The 26,507-nt window shown below is 38.2% G+C and overlaps 1 protein-coding gene across 7 annotated transcripts in view; it reads right to left on the bottom strand.

The window, feature by feature from the left end:
• FRS2 (fibroblast growth factor receptor substrate 2) overlaps window positions 1-26,507 on the bottom strand; it is a 112,348-nt gene that overhangs the window by 78,075 nt on the left and 7,766 nt on the right. The gene's annotated exons all lie outside the window — the stretch shown is intronic.

Raw genomic sequence — 26,507 nt, 5'->3', positions numbered from 1 at the left:
TGCCAGAATGATTCATTGGTTGGCTGGGAGTCACGAATGTCTTTCCACCCCTACAGAATCACTGTTAAAAATGGCGGTTAGGTGCCATAAGCAGTCTGTACTTCAGGTACATTACAGAGCTTTGTGTCCTGGCAATTACATTATGTATTTATTTATATCTTGTCTCATTATTTTAAGGGGGGAGGGGGGAGGTTGTAATCATCATATGCAGCAATATAATGATTTTTTTTTTTTTAAGGATGGCAATTCCTAAAGAAGTCTTTTTTCAACAGAAAAAGTTCATCTTAAATTGGGACCCTCTCAATTCAGCTTGAAAAGAACGCAGGGAAAGCACATACATGCCCCTTAGATATTCTTTAAATTAATTTTATAATGTAGAAAACAACAAAGTACTATTATGCATAATCCATAGAAAAGTAGAATGATTTAATCACCATAAATTTAAAGAACTTCCAAAAATGTGTTCGGAATTAAGGGACAAATTTTCATTTTAAGGATAACAAAAACACAAGTAAACCATTAATACATTCACTCCTCCCCCATCCACCAAAAGTAAAAAGAACTTCACATCTGTGACCAGTGTTGGTTCATACCTTTGTATATGACTCACAAAACTATTCCTCAAAATTATTCCCTATCCCTATTATATATAATCACATTCCCTCAAAGTAGGATCTAAAAAGGGGTGGAATTCTTCCTTTTTAGAGACAGTTCATATATAAAAAGATGACAGTCTAATTCACGTTTAAGCCTGTATCTACAAATGTCATTTACTGAATTATTATGGTTGAATTAAATAAGCCTGCTAAGACTCAATCATAAGACCAGAATCAAAACCAAAAGAAATGTTCTAATAGATATTATATTTGAAAGCTAAGAATGTATTTTCTTCATCATTGTTAGGCACCTTGTCCACATTTTCATTTACTAATTTATATTCTAGATAAAACTTCCTAACACACTAAGAAGGTATTTTATCAATTCCTCTGTGTTCCCACTGCCAATTCCTCTTCCCTCTGCCATACCTTGGTGTTCCCCACTTTAGGATGTGTGGGATGTATGCCCACTTTAGGTAGAATGTATACAATAACCAATCATGTCATGAGAAAGTTAATAGCTTTTCAATCCCTCAAGCCTTCTAATTACAAGATCTTAGTCTCTTCATGTCGTTTGTTGTTGTTTTTTGTTTTTTTTTTTTTACTGGGCAGATTTAGGCTCAGATAATTTAGCAGGTAACAGCATCTACCTAAAAGTTAATATCATTATTTCGTTGTTATTTTAATGTTGCCATTGCCAACTATTCAAAGCCAGTGATACTAGTTTTCCATTTACAGTACCAATATAAAATTTCTCTTTAAATAAATGTATTTAAGGAAAAGAGTCATTTAAAGATATTCAGGAAGTAACTGAATCTTGGAATGGCCCTTGAAGTGTCAGAAACACTACTCTGACCAGAATTGTGGCCATTTTAAACTCAATTTTTTCTCCACATTTTCTGGCTTATTTGATGACCCCAAATTCTCAACTAAGCTCCAGATTCCAACTTGGGATACTATACCAGCACATCAAATTCAACACCATTTTCTTCTGGATCATCTCCCACCCCCACTCTACTCCAACTTCACCATCAAAACCTAGCTAAATTCTCCTATATAACCATTCACACAATATAAAAATCTAGAAGCTACCTGTGATTCATCCCTCTCCATTCACTGAATTCCAGAATTTACCAGCTCATTCATTCCACAAATAAAATCATGCATGCAAATAAAATCATGTTATTTTAGAATGTTGTTTCTTAAAAACTTTCACATTCTATGAGAGGAGATATGTAGCCTTGTGGATGCTTTCTCTAAAATTGGAGGGTGGAGGGCAGAGGGGAAGACATGAGATGGGACAGATTTGAAAAGGAATGCCCTAAAATATTAACAGGGGTCATTTCTACATGGTACATGGTAGAAATGAGTAAGTTCCATCTGCTCCATATTTTCCTGTAACTTTGTATGTTTTCTATATTTTTATCATCAAGAAAAAAATACATTCCAAAAAGTAGTCCCATCTGGACTCATGTCTCAATTCCTATTCAAGCATCCTAGTTCAACTCTCTTTAAATCCTCCTGTATGTCCTCTAAATTGACCTTTGCAAAGGTCATTGTCCAATACATTATACACACAATTGCCTGAATAATACTCCTGAAAAGTTTTCACTAGGTTACACTTCTAGTCAACAATCTTTAATAGTTTCCTATTGACTATAATCCTAAGAGTTGCCTACTCTCCCAGCTTTTAGGCACTTATCTAGCCCCAATTCTACCAATATAATAGATTTTCATGGTATCTAGAATCAAACTGCTCAAGTAATATTTCCATCTTTTACCAGCTGTGTCATCCTACAAAAGTAATTTAACCTCCAGATACCTTGGCTAAGCATTTGTAAAAAGAGGGCCAATAATACCTCATAAAGTTGTTATAAACATCAAGTGTGTAATGAAGGGACTGGTACATAATAGAAGCTCAATAAACAACAGTGTTACTACTCCTTTATAATCCTACACACAATCTCAGCTCAAGGCTGGTTTGCCCACTATCACAAATACACCTGACTTTATGTGCTTGGCTCACAGTGTTTCCCACGCCCTGAATAACCTCTGCCAATCCTCCACTTCTTCAAGCTCCACCAGTTCTCTGAAACGTGCACAGGCCAGACTTCCCCCACTTCTCATATTCTTTCCAGGGGTGTCCAATCTTTTGGCTTCCCTGGGCCACACTGGAAGAACTATCCTGACCACACATAAAATACACTAACAAGAGCTGATGAGCTAAAAAAACAAAACAAACAAACAAACAAAAAAACAAACACACACACACACAAACCCTCATAATGGTTTAAGAAAGTTTACAAATTTGTGTTGGGCCGTATTCAAAGCCATCCTGGGCCGCATGAACCGCAGGTTGGACAAGCTTGCTCTACACCTCATGGCTCTTGTGGCAGGTGAATTAATACTCATCTCAAAACTTGTAGACTTTGAAATTCTCTGTCTCAGCCTCTACTAGACTATTAGCAGTCTGAGGATAGTCATTGTGCCTTATACTTTTATCCCTTGATACATTAATTCCTTGTATAGAATAGATCCACAACATAAAATTATTGTTTTGCATATTTTAGTATTTCCTTTCCAACTAGACTGCAATCTTCCTGTCAGGGCTAACTTATGTCTTCTTTGTAATCCTAAAAATATATAGTATAATGCTACTGGCCCACTCTACATTCAGAAAAATAGCACTTTAGTTGATAAATCTCACATAAAAAAATGAGAGAAAATAGCAAGTTTCTACTGTTAAAGTTAATGTACACATCAAAAAAAATCTGAAAAAACAAACAAGGTCTGATGATTGATATTGCTGGAATTATCTTTTTCCTGGAATAACAGTTATACTCTCATAATCACCTTACCATTTGAGACATCTACTAGCAGAACACAGCAGACTTACCAGATGAGACTACTACTCTGCTCAAAACTCTCCAAGGACTTTCTATCTCACCCAAGTAAAAGTGAAAGTACTTACAATGGCCAGGCCCCTTGCTCTCTCTGCAGTTCCTTGAATACAGTAAGAAACAAATTAGCTCAGCTAGAGCTTTTACACTTGCTTTTCCCTCTCTTGAAATGTTCTCTCCCAAATATCTACAGGGCTCACTCTCTCATGCTCTTCAGGCAACCTCTAGGAGAAAGCCCTTTCCTTATCATCTGCTATGGTCTGAACGTTGGCATCCCCCTAAAATTTTATGTTAAAACCTAGTACCCAAAACAACGGTATTAAGCGGTAGGGCCTTTGGGGAAGTGAGGAAGTCAAGACGGCTCTGCTCTCATGAATGGGATTAGTGCCCTTATAAAAGAGGTTGAAGGGAGCAATCTTGCCCCCTCTACCATGTGAGGACACAGCAAGAGGCACCATCTATGAAGCAGAGAGTACACCTTTACCAGGCACTGAATCTACTGGTCACTTGAACTTCCCAGCCTCCAGAACTATGAGAAAGAAATCTGTTATGTATAAGCTACCCAGTCTAAGGTATTTTATTATATTAGCCCAAATGAACTGAGACACTAAGAGCACTAAGCTCACCCCACAGTCCAACCCTTTCACGAACTTTCTTCATAGCACTTATTACCACCAATGAATTATATATCTGTTTATTGTCTCTTTCTAAACACCAGCCTGTAGGCTACATGAGTGCAGGAACTTTGCTTTGTTCACTGCTACAGCCCCAGTCCCCAGTACAGACAACAGGGCCCAATAGTCAATAAAGATTTGTTGTATGAAGAAATGAATCTAGGTTGAATTAATTGACTCTAGAACACTCTATCTTCAGTTTTATTTAATAGCATCCATTTTATATCTTTGCTTCCTCATTTCCTCATTCATACATTTGGAATAATACTTAAACCTTGCAGGAGATGTAAGGATTAAGAGACAGTGTGTGTAACTTAGAATAGCATCTAGCACATAGAATTGTTCTCTGTTACCTATTGTTATTAATTTCAGCCACTTAGATCCAATTATATTCTTAGATATAAATGTATGATTCCTATTTGTTATGCCCTAAACAATGATTTTTGTAGGCAAATGGTAAAGACAACTAATATCTTCTCTAACCAAAAGTTACCTTAGGCAAAAAGCTACAAAGTATAGAGTGTTTCCTAATAATGATAAAACTACTAATACAACTGCAAGTTAGAATTGTTATACACTATTATTATAAGTGAAAGCGTTTGGTTTATATATATCTGATCTGAAGCCTGTAAGAGCTCTACCAAACCCAAACTAGGTTGCTGTTTTGACTTTAGCTGGACACTTCAAAAATATGTAGATATACCTATTTTATCATTCACAGGCTCCTTTCTATTGCAATGGATTTGTTCATCAGACTACAAGCTTTTTTTTTTTCTTTTGAGAGGGAGTCTCACTCTGTCACCAGACTGGAGTGCAGTGGTGCCATCTCGGCTCACTGCAACCTCTGCCTCGCCGGTTCAAGCGATTCTCTTGCCTCAGCCGCCTGAGTAGCTGGGATTACAGGCGCCCACCACCACACCCTTCTAATTTTTTTGTATTTTTAGTAGAGACGGGGTTTCACCGTGTTAGCCAGGATGGTCTCGATCTCCTGACCTCGTGATCCACCCGCCTCGGCCTCCCACAGTGCTGGGATTACAGGCGTGAGCCCCCACGCCTGGCCAGACTACAAGCTTTAAGTGTAAATCCATGACAATATGTTTTAGGACAGAGTTTTGACCATTTATCAAAAAAAACATTAAAACTTAAAAGAAAAAAATTACGGAGGGCAGCCAAGATGGCCGAATAGAAACAGCTCTGGTCTACAGCTCCCAGCGTGAGCGACGCAGAAGACGGGTGATTTCTGCATTTCCATCTGAGGTACCGGGTTCATCTCACTAGGGAGTGCCAGACAGTGGGCGCAGGACAGTGGGTGCAGCGCACTGTGCGCGAGCGGAAGCAGGGCGAGGCATTGCCTCACTCGGGAAGCGCAAGGGGTCAGGGAGTTCCCTTTCTTAGTTAAAGAAAGGGGTGACAGACGGCACCTGGAAAATCGGGTCATTCCCACCCTAATACTGTGCTTTTCCGAGGGGCTTAAAACACGTCGCACCAGGAGATTATATCCTGCACCTGGCTCCGAGGATCCTACGCCCACGGAGTCTCGCTGATTGCTAGCACAGCAGTCTGAGATCAAACTGCAAGGTGGCAGCGAGGCTGGGGGAGGGGCACCCGCCATTGCCCAGGCTTGCTTAGGTAAACAAAGCAGCTGGGAAGCTCGAACTGGGTGGAGCCCACCACAGCTCAAGGAGGCCTGCCTGCCTCTGTAGGCTCTACCTCTGGGTGCAGGGCACAGACAAACAAAAAGACAGCAGTAACCTCTGCAGACTTAAATGTCCCTGTCTGACAGCTTTGAAGAGAGCAGTGGTTCTCCCAGCACGCAGCTGGAGATCTGAGAACAGGCAGACTGCCTCCTCAAGTGGGTCCCTGACCCCTGACCCCCAAGCAGCCTAACTGGAAGGCACCCCCCCAGTAGGGGCAGACTGACACCTCACACGGCCGGGTACTCCTCTGAGACAAAACTTCCAGAGGAACGATCAGACAGCAGCATTCGCGGTTCACGAAAATCCGCTGTTCTACGGCCACCACTGCTGCTACCCAGGCAAACAGGGTCTGGAGTGGACTTCTAGCAAACTCTAACAGACCTGCAGCTGAGGGTCCTGTCTGTTAGAAGGAAAACTAACAAACAGAAAGGACATCCACACCAAAAACCCATCTGTACATCACCATCATCAAAGACCAAAAGTGGATAAAACCACAAAGATGGGGAAAAAACAGAGCAGAAAAACTGGAAACTCTAAAAAGCAGAGCGCCTCTCCTCCTCCAAAGGAACGCAGTTCTTCATCAGCAACGGAACAAAGCTGGACGGAGAATGACTTTGACGAGTTGAGAGAAGAAGGCTTCAGACGATCAAACTACTCCGAGCTACAGGAGGAAATTCAAACCAAAGGCAAAGAAGTTGAAAACTTTGAAAAAAAATTTAGACGAATGTATAACTAGAATAAGCAATACAGAGAAGTGCTTAAAGGAGCTGATGGAGCTGAAAGCCAAGGCTCGAGAACTACGTGAAGAATGCAGAATCCTCAGGAGCCGATGCAATCAACTGGAAGAAAGGGTATCAGTGATGGAAGATGAAATGAATGAAATGAAGCAAGAAGGGAAGTTTAGAGAAAAAAGAATAAAAAGAAATGAACAAAGCCTCCAAGAAATATGGAACTATGTGAAAAGACCAAATCCATATCTGATTGGTGTACCTGAAAGTGACGGAGAGAATGGAACCAAGTTGGAAAACACTCTGCAGGATGTTATCCAGGAGAACTTCCCCAATCTAGCAAGGCAGGCCAACATTCAGATTCAGGAAATACAGAGAACGCCACAAAGATACTCCTCGAGAAGAGCAACTCCAAGACACATAATTGTCAGATTCACCAAAGTTGACATGAAGGAAAAAATGTTAAGGGCAGCCAGAGAGAAAGGTCGGGTTACCCACAAAGGGAAGCCCATCAGACTAACAGCGGATCTCTCGGCAGAAACTCTACAAGCCAGAAGAGAGTGGGGGCCAATATTCAACATTCTTAAAGAAAAGAATTTTCAACCCAGAATTTCATATCCAGCCAAACTAAGCTTCATAACTGAAGGAGAAATAAAATACTTTACAGATAAGCAAATGCTGAGAGATTCTGTCACCACCAGGCCTGCCCTAAAAGAGCTCCTGAAGGAAGCGCTAAACATGGAAAGGAACACCCGGTACCAGCCACTGCAAAATCATGCCAAATTGTAAAGACCATCGAGGCTAGGAAGAAACTGCATCAACTAATGAGCAAAATAACCAGCTAACATCATAATGACAGGATCAAATTCACACATAACAATATTAACTTTAAATGTAAATGGACTAAATGCTCCAATTAAAAGACACAGACTGGCAAATTGGATAAAGAGTCAAGACCCATCAGTGTGCTATATTCAGGAAACCCAACTCACATGCAGAGACACACATAGGCTCGAAATCAAAGGATGGAGGAAGATCTACCAAGCCAATGGAAAACAAAAAAAAGCAGGGGTTGCAATCCTAGTCTCAGATAAAACAGACTTTAAACCAACAAAGATCAAAAGAGACAAAGAAGGCCATTACATAATGGTAAAGGGATCAATTCAACAAGAAGAACTAACTATCCTAACAAACAACCCCATCAAAAAGTGGGCAAAGGATATGAACAGACACTTCTCAAAAGAAGACATTTATGCAGCCAAAAGACACATGAAAAAATGCTCATCATCACTGGCCATCAGAGAAATGCAAATCAAAACCACAATGAGATACCATCTCACACCAGTTAGAATGGCAATCATTAAAAAGTCAGGAAACAACAGGTGCTGGAGAGGATGTGGAGAAATAGGAACACTTTTACACTGTTGGTGGGACTGTAAACTAGTTCAACCATTGTGGAAGTCAGTGTGGCGATTCCTCAGGGATCCAGAACTAGAAATACCATTTGACCCAGCCATCCCATTACTGGGTATATACCCAAAGTACTATAAATCATGCTGCTATAAAGATACCTGCACACGTTATGTTTATTGTGGCACTATTCACAATAGCAAAGACTTGGAACCAACCCAAATGTCCAACAATGATAGACTGGATTAAGAAAATGTGGCACATATACACCATAGAATACTATGCAGCCATAAAAAAATGATGAGTTCTTGTCCTTTCTAGGGACATGGATGAAATTGGAAATCATCATTCTCAGTCAACTATCGCAAGGACAAAAAACCAAACACCGTATGTTCTCACTCATAGGTGGGAATTGAACAGTGAGAACACATGGACACAGGAAGGGGAACATCACACTCTGGGGACTGTTGTGGGGTGGGGGGAGGGGGGAGGGATAGTATTAGGAGATATACCTAATGCTAAATGATGAGTTAATGGGTGCAGCACACCAGCATGGCACATGTATACATATGTAACTAACCTGCACATTGTGCACATGTACCCTAAAACTTAAAGTATAACAATAATAAAATAAAAAGAAAAAAATTACTATTATCATAAGTCAAATATTAACGCTTTATCAGAAAGCTAAATGTAAGTTAAAACTACTTGGCCTCCAAATCTGGCACACTATTAATAATTCAATTAAGCACTTTTTTTTTTCCTTTTTCTTTTTTTGAGAGAGTCTCGCTGTCATCCAGGCTGGAGTGCAATGGCACTATCAGAGTTCGCAAAGCCTCTATGTCCTAGGCTCAATCAATCCACCCTACGAGCCTCCCAAGTAGCTACGACTATAGGTGTGCACCACCCAAGTAGCTATGACTACAGGTGTGCACCACCACAGCCAGCTAATTTTTGTTTTGGTTGTTGTTGCTATTTTGTAGAGACAGTGTCTTGCTATGTTCTCCAGGACAGTCTTAAACTCCTGGCCTCAAATTATCCTCCTGCCTCAGCCTCCCAAACTGTTAAGCATTATTTTGTAATACTCCTAAAATTTAGATTTTTATTATAGTCTCCATTTTTTAAATACTCCATTCTAGAGAACTACCCAAACAATCTAGACTGTGTTTATCATGCAAGCTACAGTGTAGTTAATCAAAAGGTATTAGTGGATGTATCCATACAACAAGGAAATATTTATTATATTGAGGCACAGAAATGAGAAAACAATCAATAGAATTTCTAACGGTAAATAAGCCAAGACTAGCAGCTAAATGCTAGGCCCATCAGGCATGAGTAAGCTGAGCATATTCCATGTATAGTACAAGTTTCCAATAATCTGAAGCAATAGGTTTGTTTCATAACACATCACTTACAGCTTCTAAGCACTGTAATACTTAGCAAGTATTTATTTAGCATTTATAAATGCTATTTCTGATTAGCCACTTTTGGCCAAGAGTATGTGTTCTGGGATGAGAAAAACAATAAATGCCTAAAAGCTCCAGTTCATCACTGTTCTTCAGCTCCCATGAAACATCTAAGTGTGTAGGAGATTTAGTCCTCATATCAATACCAGGGAATACTGAATTAAAACCTAAAAGCAGCCAGGCGAGGTGGTTCATGCCTGTAATCCCAGCACTTTGGTAGGCCAAAGCAGGTGGATCTGAGGTCAGGAGTTTGAGATCAGCCTGGCCAACATGGTGAAACTCTGTCTCTAATAAAAATTTAAAAATTAGCCAGGCGTGGTGGTGGGCGTCTATAATCCCAGCTACTCGGGAGGTTGAGACAGGGGAATCACTTGAACCCGGGAGGTGGAGGTTGCAGTGAGCCGAGAGTGCACCACTGTACTCCAGCCTGGGCAACAAGAGCAAAACTCCATCTGAAAAACAAAACAAAACAAAAAAAAAAACCTAGGAGCAACAGGCTATAGCGCAGGAGAACTTACTCAGGTGCTGTGAGATAAAACATAGGGTCGGCACTTACAAGATCCTGAGAGTGACTGCCTCCTTAAATTGTAAGTCCTACGTGCCTCCTTGACTCACTCTGGCCTTAGGTAGAGCCAGGAATGTTATTAAACATTCTACAATGCATAGGACAGTCTCCCACAACAGAGAAGTATCTGGCTCAAAAGGTCAATAATGCTAACATTTAGAAGCCCTAATTTAAAAGAAAGAACTGAGTTAGAATTCCAGCTCCACAACTCATTAGCTAAATGAACTTCAGCAAATTATATAACCTGAGACAGTTTCCTCATGTATAAATTGGATATCATGCTTATACTGAAAGATTGCTAGGAGGAAAAACTGAGACAGAAGCCCTAGGCACAGAGTAGACACTCTACAAATGTTAGTTACCATTCTTCAGAGTAAAATCTCCATCACAGACAGAGCTTTGGCCCACTCAAAGATGTATTTTTAAATTATTATGGTACTATAATTATTTTCTTTATCTTCTATCAAAATTTAAGGAACTTAAAGATCCTTACCTTATTGGACTTTGTAGCCTCAGCCTCTAGCACAAATGGACGAATAAATTCTAAACACCTACCCATTACAATAAGGTATAAATTGCATTGCGCAAAATTGCCAAATATAAGAAAACATAATTCTTGCCCTGGAAAAATTCTGAAAAGAAGCCTAACAAGAAAACAAAACATACAGATAGATTTAACACACAGTAGACACTCAAAAAAGCTCATGGATTGATGGGTAAAATTCACGTAAATAGCTGAGGCCACGATTGAATATTAATGGAATGCAGATGAAATAGTATTAAAGATATTTAATCAGGGAAAAGGCATATTTTAAATCAACAAAATCCTATGTATATGCAGCTAGTATTTTCTAAAGGGAATGAAAGTACACTTAACGAACAAACATCAAAATGACAAGTGCTATCATTTGTCATTTTAGCAATATTTAGCTAAATTTCTTTTTTGTTTTGTTTTGTTTTGTTTTTGAGGCAGAGTTTCGCTCTTGTTGCCCAGGCTGGAGTGCAATGGCGTGATCTCAGCTTATCACAACCCCCGCCTCCCGGGTTCAAGCGATTCTCCTGCCTCAGCCTCCCAAGTAGCTGGGATTAGAGGCATGCGCCACCATGCCCAGCTAATTTTTGTATTTTTAGTAGAGACGTGGTTTCTCTATGTTGGTCAGGCTGGTCTCGAACTCCCGACCTCAGGTGATCCGCCCGCCTTGGCCTCCCAAAGTGCTGGGATCACAGGCGTGAGCCATCGCGCCTGGCCGCTAAATTTCTTAATTCAGATGACGGCAGCACATTTTAACAGGTTCAAAGGGCATTTTAAGCAATTTTAAAAACCACATTAAATTTTAATGGGAGCTTATCAAATCCCTGACATCCACAATCCATAAATCGTCTGAGACAGAATAAGACCAAAAAGGCTGATGCCCAAATGTCTGTATACTTTTGCTGAAAAGGCTGAGCTCAAGCACACCCAAAGTGTGTTAGAAGCAACTTTTAAAATGCACAAATGTAACAATTACTTTTAAACCAACAATTTTAGAAAAATAGCAGTTCCTATCTAAAGCTTTTATAAATATAAGACACTGGCTTTGCAAATGTCAGCGGAGTTTTAAGATCTCTTTCTAAAGCAATAGTCTCTCTGTTTTGCTTGGTATCTTAATATGCCTTTAGTTTCAAAACTTAATTTGCCAACACTATTCCTCTCAAAACCTCAGGAATTCCATTACTAGTTTTAAACTAAATTAAAGGAAAATAGACGCATTCAACCCATGGCAGAAGTATGCACAAAGTGTTTGTTGATGCTCATAAATAGACTGAGAAATTTAGACACATCTGAAGGACAATGGCTGTACAGTCAAGTCTGTTTTGCTCCACCATGGAACCAAATAGAGAATTATTACTACCAAGTGAGACCAGCCCTAGATACTTCTAAACTAAGTGGACTATAACAGACAGAACATTATCTTTAAGTTAGAGCTTTTGTGTATGTTTTCACTTCAGGGAAGAATAGTTAGAGTATCCCTAAAAAAAATCCATATGGAGCCAAGCTATCGTCTCTCCCAAAACAATCCTTAAAGTGACTTCAACAGTAACCACTCACTTGCCCCCCAAAAATATATGACATTTTTTTAAAAAGGAATAAACTATGCTTAACATACAGATGGTTCTTTGTCTTATCCCTAGAAATCTTCTTTTCCATTCCATTCCCCTTTTCTCAGATTCCATAAATCTTCCTGACAATTACAGCCATTTCCACTTTTCATCCCTCTCCATCATCTCCTTCAAGACCTAATTCATCTCAATTCACCTGAATCACAGGTATCAGGATCCCCTGGGTGGAACTAGTAACATATTTTCCCATTTCCGTGTTACTCCATTTTATATGACTTAATGGAAATATAGATTCATAATTCCAAATTACTCTTTTTTGTTTGTCTTGTTTTAAACTCTCCATTTCCTCTACCCCTAGCCTCTAGTCAAATTCTTTTTTAAACACAATTCATTCACAAGATACAGGCTATCCACATAAAGTAAAATTACAGTGACTGCTAGTAATGAAAATAATACATTTTTGATGAAGTAAACAAGTGAAAGCCAGTTGTTTGTACAAGAGTGATCAGTGCTTGCAACCACATAATTAATAAAAATAGAGAAAATAAATCTATAAACAGCATATAACCAAACTAGTAATCATATTTTTTGCAGAGTACCTTATAAAACTAACATTCTATCTTTAGAAATGAATACACGAAGAACAATTTGGAAATATTTATCAAAAATGCTATTGTATATCCACTGGCACAGAAATTCTACTTCTAATTTTAAAGTACTGATATATATTTGCACGGGCAAAATATGTATACAATATTCATTAAATCATTATTTTAAAAGTCAAACATAGCCCCAGCACTGTGGCTCACATCTGTAAACCCAGCAGTTGAGAGGACTGCTTGAGGCCAGGCACTTGAGACCAGCATGGACAACATAGTGAGTCCCCGTCTCTACAACAAAATTTTAAAAACTTAGCTGGAAATGGAGGTATGCACCTGTACACCTGTGGTCCTACCTACTTGGGAGGCTGAGTCAGAATGATAGCTTGAGCCCAGGAGTTCAAGACCGTGGTGAGCTATGATTGTGACATTGCACTTCAGCCTGGGTACCCATCTCCAAAAAAAAAAAAAATGGAAGAAACACACCAAAGATAGGAAACAAACTTAACGTCCACCAAAAAGGGAATTTATAGTACATTCCATTCGATGGATACTACACAGCCATTAAAAAGCTATGTATGGGCCAGGCGTGGTAGCTCACGACTATTAATCTTAGCACTTTGAAAGGCCAAGGTAGGCAGATTGCTGGAGCTCAGGTGTTTGAGAGCAGCCTGGGCAACATGGCAAAACCTCGCTTTTATTAAAAAAATACAAAAAATTAGCCAGGCAGGTGGCTTGTGCCTGTGCTCCCAGCTACTTCAAGGGCTGAGGTGGGAGGATCACTTGAGTCCAGGAGGTCAAGGCTGCAATGAGCCAAGATTACGCCACTGCACTCCAGCCAGGGTGACAGAGCAAGAGACCCTGTCTCAAAAGAAAAAGAATGTGGTTATAAATGTAGGAAGAAAACGTGCTATAAACAGCAACTGCCTCAGGGCATAGGACCTAGTAGACAGAAAGGTAGGGAAAAAGACTTGCTTTTCACAATAAGCCCTTTTGTATCTTTAAATTTTAGATCATGTACACATACTAAACTTTTGTTAAAATAATTTTTAAAACAGCAAAAGAATTTAGGACATTCTCTCAGATCCTCTAATCCATAAATAGTTCTACTCTTTTATCTCTAGGCACTTTTAATTTGGACTGAAAATCTAGGCTATTAGAGGTTACCAATAACCACAGGTAGAGGACTTATTTATTTAGTGAAAAGTATAACCATGGCAACTTTGCATCAACCAAAACAAAATATAAGAAGTCAAGAAATACACAAAGAATTATCTTATCCAAAGCAATCTTTTTACAGAAATAACACTGAATACAATACAATTTTGTTAGCACTCTACAAACTGTGCTTCACCAAAAGAAAAAAACCATCTGGCTGAAATTTCTGGTTATGGTCTAGATCTCAAATGGCTATATACACCAGAAATATTTTGTAAAGAACCTAAGAAGTGCCAAAATCATTTGAATCCAAAAGGCAGTTAAAAACAAGAGAAGAAGGAGGACAAAAACTTGGGCAAAAGTTTCAAATGCCAAAAAAAAAAAAAAAACCCACACATTTTTAAGGTATTTTTCTAATGGAATTTTTCTTTTCAGCTCTTAAATTCCAAATAAGCTGAACACTATAATCCCTCAATTAGTCATTAAAACTCAAGAAATGTAAAGAAACAATTCATCTTTTTCAAGCTAATTTTTAAATGTTGCTATTTAATATGATTTTTGTTTTTGCTATTAGATAAAGAACTATTAATTTGATAGCAGCTAATACTACTCAGGTCCCCTCTTCTTTCTCAGATTCAAACAATCTATTTCATTATAAAACTAGAAAGCAAATTCTTGAAATGGGGAAAATACATAACGGTAACATAAAGAGTAGTGTATTTATTTTTTGTTAAAATCCTTTTACTGGGTCTTCTGTTAACAACATTATGACTTGGCCATCTGAACATACTGCTACATCAGTATGTTTTAGACTTGATGACCTATTTTTTTTTTAATCAAACTATATAGCTCAAAGGTTTGTTGTTAAAATCAATTATAGTCTCTTGAGGTCTAGAATATAACTCAGCATACAAAAGATGTTAGCTGGCATATCAAACAATCAGTATATTCCTTTGCCAGATTCAAACACTCAGGCTAATGACCCCCAGAAAAGCCAAAAAAAAAAAAAAAATCCCAAAAACTTCACAAAAGGTAGAGTTAAGAAAACAGGATGTAAAAAAACCTCAGAATTAATATGTGGTATTTACATATCTTGACAATTACAAAGGAGAAGGACAAGAATGTCACCAACCAACCAATAATTTTCTTTTTTTTTTTTTTTTTTGAGATGGAGTCTTGCTCTGTCCCCAGGCTGGAGTGCAGTGGCACAGTCTCAGCTCACTGCAATTTCCGCCTCCTGGGTTCAAGCGATTCTCCCGCCTCAGCCTCCTGAGTAGCTGGGACTACAGGCACGCGCCACCACACCCAGCCAATTTTTGTATTTTTAGTAGAGACGGGGTTTCACCATGTTGCCCAGGCTGGTCTTGAACTCCTGAGCTCAAGCTATCCTCCCACCTCAGCCTCCAAAAGTGCTGGGATTATAGGCGGAAGCCACCTTACCAAGCCTTGTAAGCCTAATTTTTATCTTGGAATGTAGCCTCATTTTTCTTACACAGTTGGTGCAAAAAAAGAACCAAGGAGCAAAATGAAGCCAGTATCTAAGATGTGGGACAATTTACAGATACCCCAAACACTATCTGAAGACCACTCAAGATTACCTATTGACTGGGTAAATCAGATTCCCTAAAAGGCATCAAACACCTGCACAGAAGGTAACAGTACATGCTATATTTGAACCTATACGCACCTAAGTAAAAATCCTGGGGCTCCATTATCACCTGCCTGACCTTGGGAAGGTTACTTAACTCTCTGAGGCCTCAGTTTTTTCATCTATAAAATGGAAAGAGGAATAATAATTCAGTAGAAACCCTTTTAACAGACTTCTACTGTATCAAACTTAAAAAATAAAGCTCTCCAATCCCTCCATAAGTCACTCCCTAATGCCCAACACAGGCTCATCACCTACACCTAGTAGTCTTCTAAGCAGACCACTTTCTTAACATGTCCCTACCCTTCTGCACTTAATGCTTAATAAGAGCCAGCTGTCCGTTCCCAAACCAGTTTATGCCAACTGTACTTGTTACTGTAATTATGTAATTTAAGATCGTATGAACTGAATTATGAGGAAAAAGGAAGGTTGTTTCTGTGAAAATTATGTTGAAAAGTTCAAAAAGATTCAGAGGCTAGTATTTTTTAAAGTTATTATGGAATTAGGTATATGTCAAAACAGCTTTAAATAGGAGGAAAAGCATGAAAACATAGAAGGATTTTATATACAAGCATACCTCAAAGATATTGCGGGTTCTGCTCCAGACCACAGCAATAAAGCAAATTTTGCAATAAAGCAAGTCACAAAGTTTTTGGTTTTCCAGGGCAAACAAAAGTTATGTTTACACTGTACCATAGTCTATTAAGTGTGCAACAGCATTATGTCTAAAAAAACGCACATACCTTAATTTTAAAATCCTTTATTACTAAAAAATGCTAATGATCATCTGATCCTTCAGCAAGCGGTCATCTTTTTGCTAGTGTAGGGTTTTGTCTCAAGGTTACAGCTGCTGACTGATCAGAGTGGTGGTTGCTAAAGGATGGGGTGGCTGCGGCAATTTCTTAAGGCAACAATCACTTGCCGCATCAAATGACTCTTTCCTTTCACAAAAGATTTCTCTGTAGCATGTGGTGCTAATTTACTGCATTTTACCCACAGTAGAACTTCTTTCAAAATTGGAGTCATCAATCCTCTCAAACCCTGCCACTGCTTTATCAACTCAATTTATGTAATATTCTAAATCTTTTGTTATCATTTTAACAATGTTTCCAAAATCTTCATCAGGAGTAGATTCCATCTCAGAAACTATTCTTTGCTCATTCCTAAGAAGCAATTCCTCATCCGTTAAAGTTTGACCATGAGATTGCAGCAATTCAGTCACATCCTAAGGCTGTAGTTCTAATTCCAATTCTCTTGCAATGTTCACCATATATGCTGTTACTTCCTTCACTGAAGTCTTCAATCTCTCAAAGAGATCTATGAGAGCTGGAATCAACTTCTTCCAAACTCCTGTTAATGTTGATATTTTTACCTCCTCCCATAAATCACAAGTGTTCTTAATGACTCTCTGGAATGGTAAATCCTTTCCAGAAGGTTTTCAATTTACTTTGCCAAGATCCATCAGAAGAATCACTACCTATAGCACCTATAGTGTTACAAAATAGTATTTCTTAAACAATAAGACTTGAAAGTCAAAATTACTCCTCAGTCTATGGGCTGCAGAATAGATGTGTTAGTAGGCATGAAAACAACATTAATCTTGTACATCCCCATCACAGCTCTTGAGTGACCAGGTATATTGTCAGTGAGTAGTAATATTTTGAAAGAAATATTTTCTTCTGGGCAGTAGGTCTCAACAGTGGGCTTAAAATATTCAATAAACCATGCTGTAAAGAGATGTGCTGTTATCCAGACTTTGTTGTTCCATTCATAAAGCACAGAGTAGATTTACCATCATCCTTAAAGGGCCCTAGGACTTCTGGAATGGTAAATATTAACTTCAAGTCACCAGCTGCATTGTCCCCTAAGTAGAGAGTCAGCCTGTCCTTTGAAGCTTTCAAACCAAGCATAGATTTCTCTCTAGCTACGAAAGTCCTAGACGGCATCTTGCAATAGAAAGCTGTTTCACCTACAATAAAATTTGTTGTTCAGGGTAGCCACCTTCATCAATTATCTAAATTAGTTCTTCTGGTGAGGCATGTTGGCTCAGGCCTGTGGTTCTGGTGCATAAGGAGGCAAGGCCAGGAGTTTGAGACCAGCCTGGGCAACATAGCAAGCCCTCATCTATATAACAATAAAACATAATTCTAAGAAAAATGATAAAGAAGTTCTTCTAGGTAACTTGCTGCAGCTTCTACATCAGCATTTGCTGCTTCACCTTGCACTTTTATGTTACATAGATGGCCTCTTTCCTTAAACCTCATGAACCAACCTCTACTTGGCCTCAAACCTTTTTTCTGCAGCTTCCTCACCTCTCTCAGCCCTCATACAATTGAACAGAATTAGGGTCTTGCTCTGGATTAGGCTTTGACTTAAGGGAATGTTATGGCTGGTTTGATCTTCTATTCAGGCCATTAAAACTTTCTCCATACCAGCAATAAGACTTTCACTTTCTTATCATCTGGATGTTCACTGGAGTAGCACTTTTCATTTCCTTCAAGAACTTTTCCTTTGCATTTACAACCTAACTGGCACAAGAGGCTTCTCTTTCAACATGCCTTCCTCCCTAACTTTAATCACTTCTAGCTTTTGATTTAAAGTGAGAGATGTGTGACTCCCCCTTTCACTTGAACACTTAGAGGCCACCATAGGACTAACTGGCCTAATTTCAATATTTAGGGTCTCAGGAAATAGGGAACCCTGAGGAGCAGGAAAGAGATGCGGAAACAACCATTCGGTGGAGCAGACAGAACACGCACATTTATTGATCAATTTCACCATCCTATATGGGCACAGTTTGAGGTGCCCCAAAACAATTACAATAGTAACATCAAAGATCACCATAACAGATATAATAATGACAAAAAGTTTGAAATATTGTGAGAATTACCAAAATGTGACCCAGAGACATGAAGTAAGCACATGCTGGCTGGAAAAATGGCACTGATACAGAATTCTGAATACAGGGTTGCCACAAACCTTCAATCTGTTAAAAAAAAAAAAAAAATGCAGTTATCTGCAAAACACAAAAAAATGAGGTATGCCTGTATTACACTGAAAGTGCCTTATGTTCTCTCTTCTCCATAAAAAAGGGAATCTATTAGGATACTTAATGGATAATGCTACATGGCTGTGGATTATGCCAAAAAAGGCAATCCAGAACTCTAATTTAAAAACCCATTTAAAAACAAAAACCTTGAGCCTATAGGGAAAAAGTGAAGGAATGTATGTTCTAGTTAAAATAAAAAAATGTTATTTTTTATGATTCGTTGTAACCAACATTTTCAAGTACCTACTCAATATATCACATAGAGGATCTTAATATGTAGCTATCTCAAAATTTACAGAATTATTGTGAAGACTGAAAAAAATGCACTTAAGTACAGTGTCTGAATCTCAGTAAGTATTCAATTAAAACCTGTTTAGGTCAGGCATGGTGGCTCATGCCTATAATCCCAGCACTTTGGGAGGCCAAGGTGGGCGGATCACCCAAGGTCAGGAGCTCCAGACCAGCCTGGCCAACATGGTGAAACCTCATCTCTACTAAAATACAAAAATTAGCCGGGCATGAAGGCGGGAGCCTGTAATCCCAGCTACTCCGGAGGCTGAGGCAGGAAAATCGCCTGAACTTGGGAGGTGAAGGTTGCAGTGAGCCGAGATCGCACCACTGCACTCCAGCCTGGGTGACAAGAGCAAGACTCCATCTCTAAATAAATAAATAGGCCGGGCGCGGTGGCTCACGCCTGTAATCTCACCACTTTGGGAGGCCGAGGCAGGTGGATCACGAGGTCAGGAGATCGAGACCATCCTGGCTAACACGGTGAAACCCCATCTCTACTAAAAATAAAAAAATTAGCCAAGCGTGGTGTCAGGCGCCTGTAGTCCCAGCTACTTGGGAGACTGAGGCAGGAGAATGGCGTGAACCTGGGAGGCGGAGCTTTCAGTGAGCGGAGATGGCGCCACTGCACTCCAGCCTGGGGGACAGAGTGAGACTCTGTCTCAAAAATAAATAAATAAATAAATAAATAAATAAATAAATAAATAAATAAATAAAAAACCTTCTGTTTTACTTTAAGAGTTTTGGGGGGTGAGTGTGTGTGTGTTTTTTTGTTTTTTAAGATGAGGTCTTACTATGTTGCCCAGGCTAGTGTTGAACTCGTGGGTTCAAGTGATCCTTCCACCTCAGCCTCTCAAGTAGCTGGGACCACAGGTGCATGTCACCATGCCTGGCAGGTTTTGATGTCTTCTGTTGTTACCATAATGATCTGCTGCTCTAACAACATAGTACTGCTGTCTCCCAAAACATACAGAAAAGTAAAAGATGCACAATTTTCTTGTTGTTTTGTTATTTTTGTATTCATATATGTTACACATACAGACTTCAGACATTATTAGCCATATAAATTCCTAAACAGCCATCAAAAAACGTCAAGGCCAATACTCCTGAGAGCTCCAGGAGACTGTAGTCTCCCAGGGGTATACTTAACTATAAAGATAAGATTACAGAAATGTATTAACATGTCAGCACGACTAGGCACTTGAAAGTGACAACACAGGAAAAATGAATGAGGTGCTGGCGTGGTACCAGTGGAGGGAGCAGCAGCTCTTTGAACAGGGAGCAGACAGGAAGAAAGGTCGAGAATCCAAATTGAGGAGAGTAACTAGGAGATAATGATAAAGACCAAAGAGAAGCAATGTAGAAACTGGCAATCATTTTGTAGGTAAACCTGTAAGCTAAAGAGAAGGATGTGGTGATTCAACCTCCAGCTCAGAACTGTGGAACACTGGCACAGATATTAAAAAGCTTTTCCAGGCCGGGTGCTGTGGCTCACACTTGTAATCCCAGCACTCTGGGAGGCCAGGGCAGGCAGATCACAAGGTCAGGAGATCGAGACCATCCTGGCTAACACGGTGAAACCCCATCTCTACTAAAAATACAAAAAATTAGCCGGGCATGGTGGCGGGCGCCTGCAGTCCCAGCTACTCAGGAGGCTGAGGCAGGAGAATGGCGTGAACCCGGGAGGCGGAGGTCGCAGTGAGCCAAGATCGCGCCACTGCACTCTAGCCTGGGTGACAAAGCGAGACTCTGTCAAAAAAAAAAAAAAAAAGCTTTTCCAATTAATTAAAAGTAATATCACATTTTTTAAAGTTCATGTCTTAGGACATTATAATCAATTTTACTCTTCATGAAAAAACTGTTACATAAAGAAATGCACTCTAAAACCACAACAGTGAAGTACCTTTCTTACCTAGTAAGTTGGGGGGAAGGAGAAAGCAGCACCCAATCTAAAAGAATACAGTGAAACAGTACTAGTAATACTATCCTCTTGAGAAGCAATTTAACCACATTTCAAGACTAAAAAACTCTCATATCCTTTGACTCAAAAATCAAACCTGGGAATCTACCTTAAGGAAATAACTAGAAATATGAAGAAATCCATATATTCAGAGGTGTTTTCTGCAATATTTCTCTTTGTAAGCTTAATTTTTTTTTTATATTTTGCAACATTTCTTATGATAGCAAAAATTAAATATGATGGATGGTGACACGGAAAATAATATAAAGTTTGTAAAAAGCAGCAAACAAAATTGAGCATATACTATAAGTGATATAAGATGTATATGAAAAAGGCTATAAAAAACTCCAAAATTGACTGTATTAGTGACAGAATTAAGAATTTTTTTCTATTTTTGTAAACTTTCTGAGATTTCACTTTTTGAATTAAAACAAATTACATTTTTAAAACCTGAATCTCCAAAGATTACATACTACATGACTTCACGCAACATTCTCAAAATGACAAAACTAGTGGTTGAGGGGCACGGGGCATTGTAACTACAAAGAGGCAGCACTAAGGAGTTCTTTCATGGTGATGGAACAATTCTGTATCTTGATTGTGGTATTGTTTCCACAAAACTACACATGGGATAAAATTACACAGAACTATATATACACATGCACACACAAGGAAGTCCAGGTTGAAAAACGGTGAAATCTGTATACCATATGTTGTCTCATTAACAGTAATGTATTGATGTCAATTTTTTTGTGTTCATAAATGACATCTATATAAGATGTTTTCGTTGGGAAAACCAAGTGAAGGTATGCAGGACTATTATTTTCCAACTTCCTGTGAGTCTACTTCAAAATAAAATGTTAAAATAATACATGCACTACCATGTATAATATTAAACTTTTCTGAGAGTGGGAGATGTGGGAATGTAAAATGAGCCCTGTAACATGTAGCTTTCAAGGCACTAACCTACTAACTATTCACAAAACCCCATAGAAGGCAAATGGCAGTCTTTAGATTGAATGTAATTTACTTAAGTCAGGTTTTAATAAAAGGCTTCAATTTAAATGAAAATATCAGTCAATTTTCAGAACATGCTTAACTGAATAGTTTTGAACCTCAAAGCCTATACTTACATAATTTACTAAGCAAGAGCCTTCGGAACTTTCTTCCTTGCCAGAAAACAGTTTCAACAGATATAAATGATATTTTCTTACAGACATTCACTTTAAATATATAAATGACTACTACACACAAAAGATATAAAAGCTTATTACCTCTGGACTGTGCTCCATGACAGCAATCACATCTGTCTTAATTAAACATTTTAACACAATGCCTAATATAGTAGGCTCCCAATAACTATCTACTGACTCAGTCAGTCAATGGATGAATTCACGTTTTAACAAAGGTTCAATGCCCAAGTCTCTCCAGCTTTAACTGGGAATGGGAGGTAGAGGGTTAGAGGGAAAAAGGCCCAGCTTCTACCAATTTACCAGATCAAAGGATTATATTAACCAACACTCCCGTAATATCAACGTAAAAGTTTACCTTAGGAAAACCTTAAGTCACCTCCTCTAATCACTCACATCTTAAAGGATTGTTTAATAAAAAGAAATGATCTGGTATCAAAAAATCTGCCTTACTAATCTTTGTCACCTAATGCTTTAGAATTTCCTTTGCTATGTGCAACTCTATCGACTTTTTGATCTGACAAATCTTAGCTAGAGTTATGCAAAGTATCAAAAACCTCTTCTACACAAGCCTTAAACTCTCAACAATTATACATATACAATTATATATACTTATACTTTATACACATATATATAGAAAGCACTATACAAATATAAGGTATATTATTACTACACTTAGTTTTCATTAAGGAAAAAAAAAAAAACATAAAACACTAAGGTACCTCTAAGCAGACTGCTTGTTACAAGGAAAAATAGTAACTATAGAGTAGAAGAACCAGACTACATCTTGACCGAAGTTAAAATCACTAATGAGGGGCAAGTGGGCATTACGTATCTCCAGATATGATAATCTGAGAAGAAAACATCACTTTTGTAACATTCTGACTAAAGATAACCTGACTACAATCAAAAAGCTAATCAGATCAAATCAGACAAGCCCAAGTTGAAAAACTTTCCATAAAATAAATGACCTACACTCTTCAATTCCATGAAAGACAAAGAACTGCTGAGGAACTCTCCCCAAATTAAAGGAGACTAAAATACAATATGTGATCAAATTACCAAAATGGGAATGTAAAGTGTAAAGTACTGTATCAACGTTAAATTTCTCAGGCCAGGTTTGGTGGCTTATGCCTGTAATTCCAGCACTTTGGGAGGCCGAGACAGGATAGCTTGAGCCCAAGAGTTTGAGACCAGCCTGGTCAACATGGCGAGACACCGTCTCTACAAAAATCTTAAAAAAAAAAAATTAGTTTGGCATGGTTGGGCCTGCCTGTAGTTCCAGCTACAAGAGAGGCATGAGTATCTCTTGAGCCTAGGAGTTCAAGGTTGTAATGAGTTGTGACTGTGCCACTGCACTCCAGCCTGGACAACAGGGAGAGACCTTATCTCAAAAAAAAAAAAAAAAAAAAAAAAATCTGGAATTTGGACTTTCATGATGGTACTGTGATTATCTTAAGAGAATACCCTTATTCTTAGGAAATACACCCTGAAGTAAAAGGCATACAACCTACTCTTCAATGGTTCACAAAAAAAAAATGTGTGTATGCAAAAAGAAAAATATGGCAAAATATTAAAAATGAGTGAATATGGATAAAGGGTATACAGAGCTCTACTGCACTATTCTTGCAACTTTCCTGTAAGTTTGAAATTATTTCAAAATAAAAAGTTTAAGAAAATAGGACACTATTCTCCAGGCATTTACTTATAAGCTCTAGGGAATAAAATTTTTAAGTACTACTAAAAATCACTCTGCAAAACTAATATAAAGTTACAAGAACTTCACAGTCAAAAATTACAAGACAAGAAGACGTGGCACCATAAACAACAGCCAGCAGAAACAAACAGCAGAATCATGTCTGCAAAGACGTCAGATGCTGGATTATCAGGCACAAAATGTAAAATAAGTATATTTAATAGATTTTTAAGAAATAAAAGAAATATTGAGAATATAACCAAGAAAAGGAATAAGACTACCCAAAAAAAGGATGATAGTCTTAAGAAGGAACTGAATAAAATGTCTAGAAACAAAAATATATAGTAAATGAAATTTTTAAAAACTCAACGACCAGGTGCAGTGGCATGTGCCTGTGCTTCCCAGATACTTGGGAAGCTGAGACACGAAGATGGCTTGAGTTCAGAAATTTGAGGTTGTAGTGTGCTATGATCGCCCCTATGAAGAGTCACTGCACTCCAGCCTGGGCAATATAGCAACACCCCATCTCTAACATAAATTTGTAAAACTCAAAGAACATGCTATAACATAGACTAACCTAGAAAACATGCTAAGCAAAATAAACCAGACACAAAAAGACAAATATTTTATGATTCCACTTATATGAAGTACCTAGAATAGTCAAATTTGTAGAGGCAGAAACTCAAATAGTGGTTGCCAGGAGCTACAGAAAAGAGGAAATAAGGAATTACTGTCTAATGGGTACAAGTTTGGTTCATGATGATGAAAAAGTTCTGGAGATCAGTAGTGGTGACAGATGCACAATGATGTGAATGCACTTAATGCCACCGAACTGTACGCTTAAAAATGGTTAAATGGTAAATTCTATGTTATGTGTATTTAACCATAATGAAAAAAATGGGTATAATAGTTAAATAAAAAGTTTTTAAATTCAATAAACTGGTTGAACACAGCTGAAGAGAGAAGTAGCTAACTTCAAGAAAAGTATCCAGAACACAATACAATACACAAAGATAATGAAATGGACAATATAAAAGACAGGTTAAGAGACACGGAGGTAGAGTAAGAAAATCTAACATATTTCAAATACAAGTTCCAAACAGAAAATATGGAAGACAAAATTTAAGAAAAAGGCCAAAAATTCTCCAAAATTGTTGAAAGACACTAATCTTCAGATTTGAAAACCTAGTTAATACCAAGCATGATAAATAAAAAGAAATCAACTTCCAAACATAAAAATGAAAATGCAGATCACCAAGGACAAAGAAGCGGTTCTAAAACTAGCCATAAAGAAACAACAGATTAGGCCAGGCACAGTGGCTCGCACCTGTAATCCCAGCACTTTGGGAGGCTGAGGCAGGCGGATCATGAGGTCAGGAGATGGAGACCATCCTAGCCAACATAGTGAAACCCCATCTCTACTAAAAATACAAAAATTAGCCAGGCGTGGTGGCACACGCCTGTAATCCCAGCTACTCAGGAGGCTGAGGCAGGAGAATTGCTTGAACCCGGGAGGCAGAGGCTGCAGTGAGCTGAGATCGCGCCACTGCACTCCAGCCTGGCAACAGAGCAAGACTGGTCTCAAAAAAAAAAAAGAAACAACAACAAAAAAAGAAACAACAGATTAACTGTAAAGGACTGTCAATCACACTGTGTATTTTTCAACAGCAATAAAAGCCAGAAGAGAACAAAATAAAATCTATAATGAACAAAGAAAAAAACAACTGCTAATCTAGAATATATACTCAGGAAAACCAGTTTCAGGAATGAGGCTAAGAAAAAGTCATTTTCCAACAAAAAGTTTTCCAACACACCCTCCCTAGGGAAAATTCTAAAAGATGTACTTCACACAAAGAAAAATGGTCCTAGATCAGAGGTCTCAGATGCAAATGAGAATAAGCAGACATCTGCAAATACAGTGTATAGGCAAATCAAAGTAACAGTGTTTAAAACAAAAGTATCTCATTTGTTGGAGGTCAGGGAGAACTAAAATAAAGCTACACAGAGTTTAACTTCCAAACTCCAAGACAGAGGGAAATGTTAAAAAAAAAAAAAAAAAAAAAAAAAAAAAAAAAAAGACATTCATATAAAATTAAAACGAAAAGCAAGGTAATGATTAATATAAAATTCAGATGGCGGTTACTTAAAGAGTATGTCAGAGATCACAAGTAGTGAGAAACATGAAGGGCCATCAAAGGTGCTGGCAGTGTTCTGTTTTTTAAAGCTGTTGGTCATACATGGTAGTTCATTATATAATTCTTTACACACACACACACACACACATAATGATGTATGTCTTTGTAAGAATAAAAGTAAATTCTGAAAATCAATATAGAAGAAAAAAATTCAAAAATCTATGGCTCCTCCCCAAAAATTTAGAATACTTCACAAACACTGGTCTTCAAAATTCAAACAAAAAGATGAATTATTTCATTCAACAAATACTTACTGAGTGCCTAATCTGCCTACATGTGAGGTGAGAGGTGTCATGAAGATGTCTGATTTCTCTTCTCTCTCATCTTCCTAACCTTATAGAGCTGCACTAATACAGTAGCCACCAGCCGCATGTGTATTCATATTTAAATTAATTAAAATTAAAGTCAATTAAAAATTTAGTTCTCCTATAACACTAGATATATTTTAAGTGCTCAGAAGCTATCTATGGGCCACCATATTGAACAGCATAGACACAGAACATTTCCATCATTTCAGAAAGCTCTTAGACAGTACTACCATATTTTATTATAATGATAGAAATACATTGATAATTTTAAAATCTTAAA

Source organism: Pongo pygmaeus, chromosome 10 (genome assembly GCF_028885625.2).
Source record: "Pongo pygmaeus isolate AG05252 chromosome 10, NHGRI_mPonPyg2-v2.0_pri, whole genome shotgun sequence".
In the NCBI taxonomy this organism is placed as follows: domain Eukaryota; kingdom Metazoa; phylum Chordata; class Mammalia; order Primates; family Hominidae; genus Pongo; species Pongo pygmaeus.
Note: the sequence above shows the minus strand (reverse complement) of the source record. Positions and strands in the feature narration are given on the sequence as shown.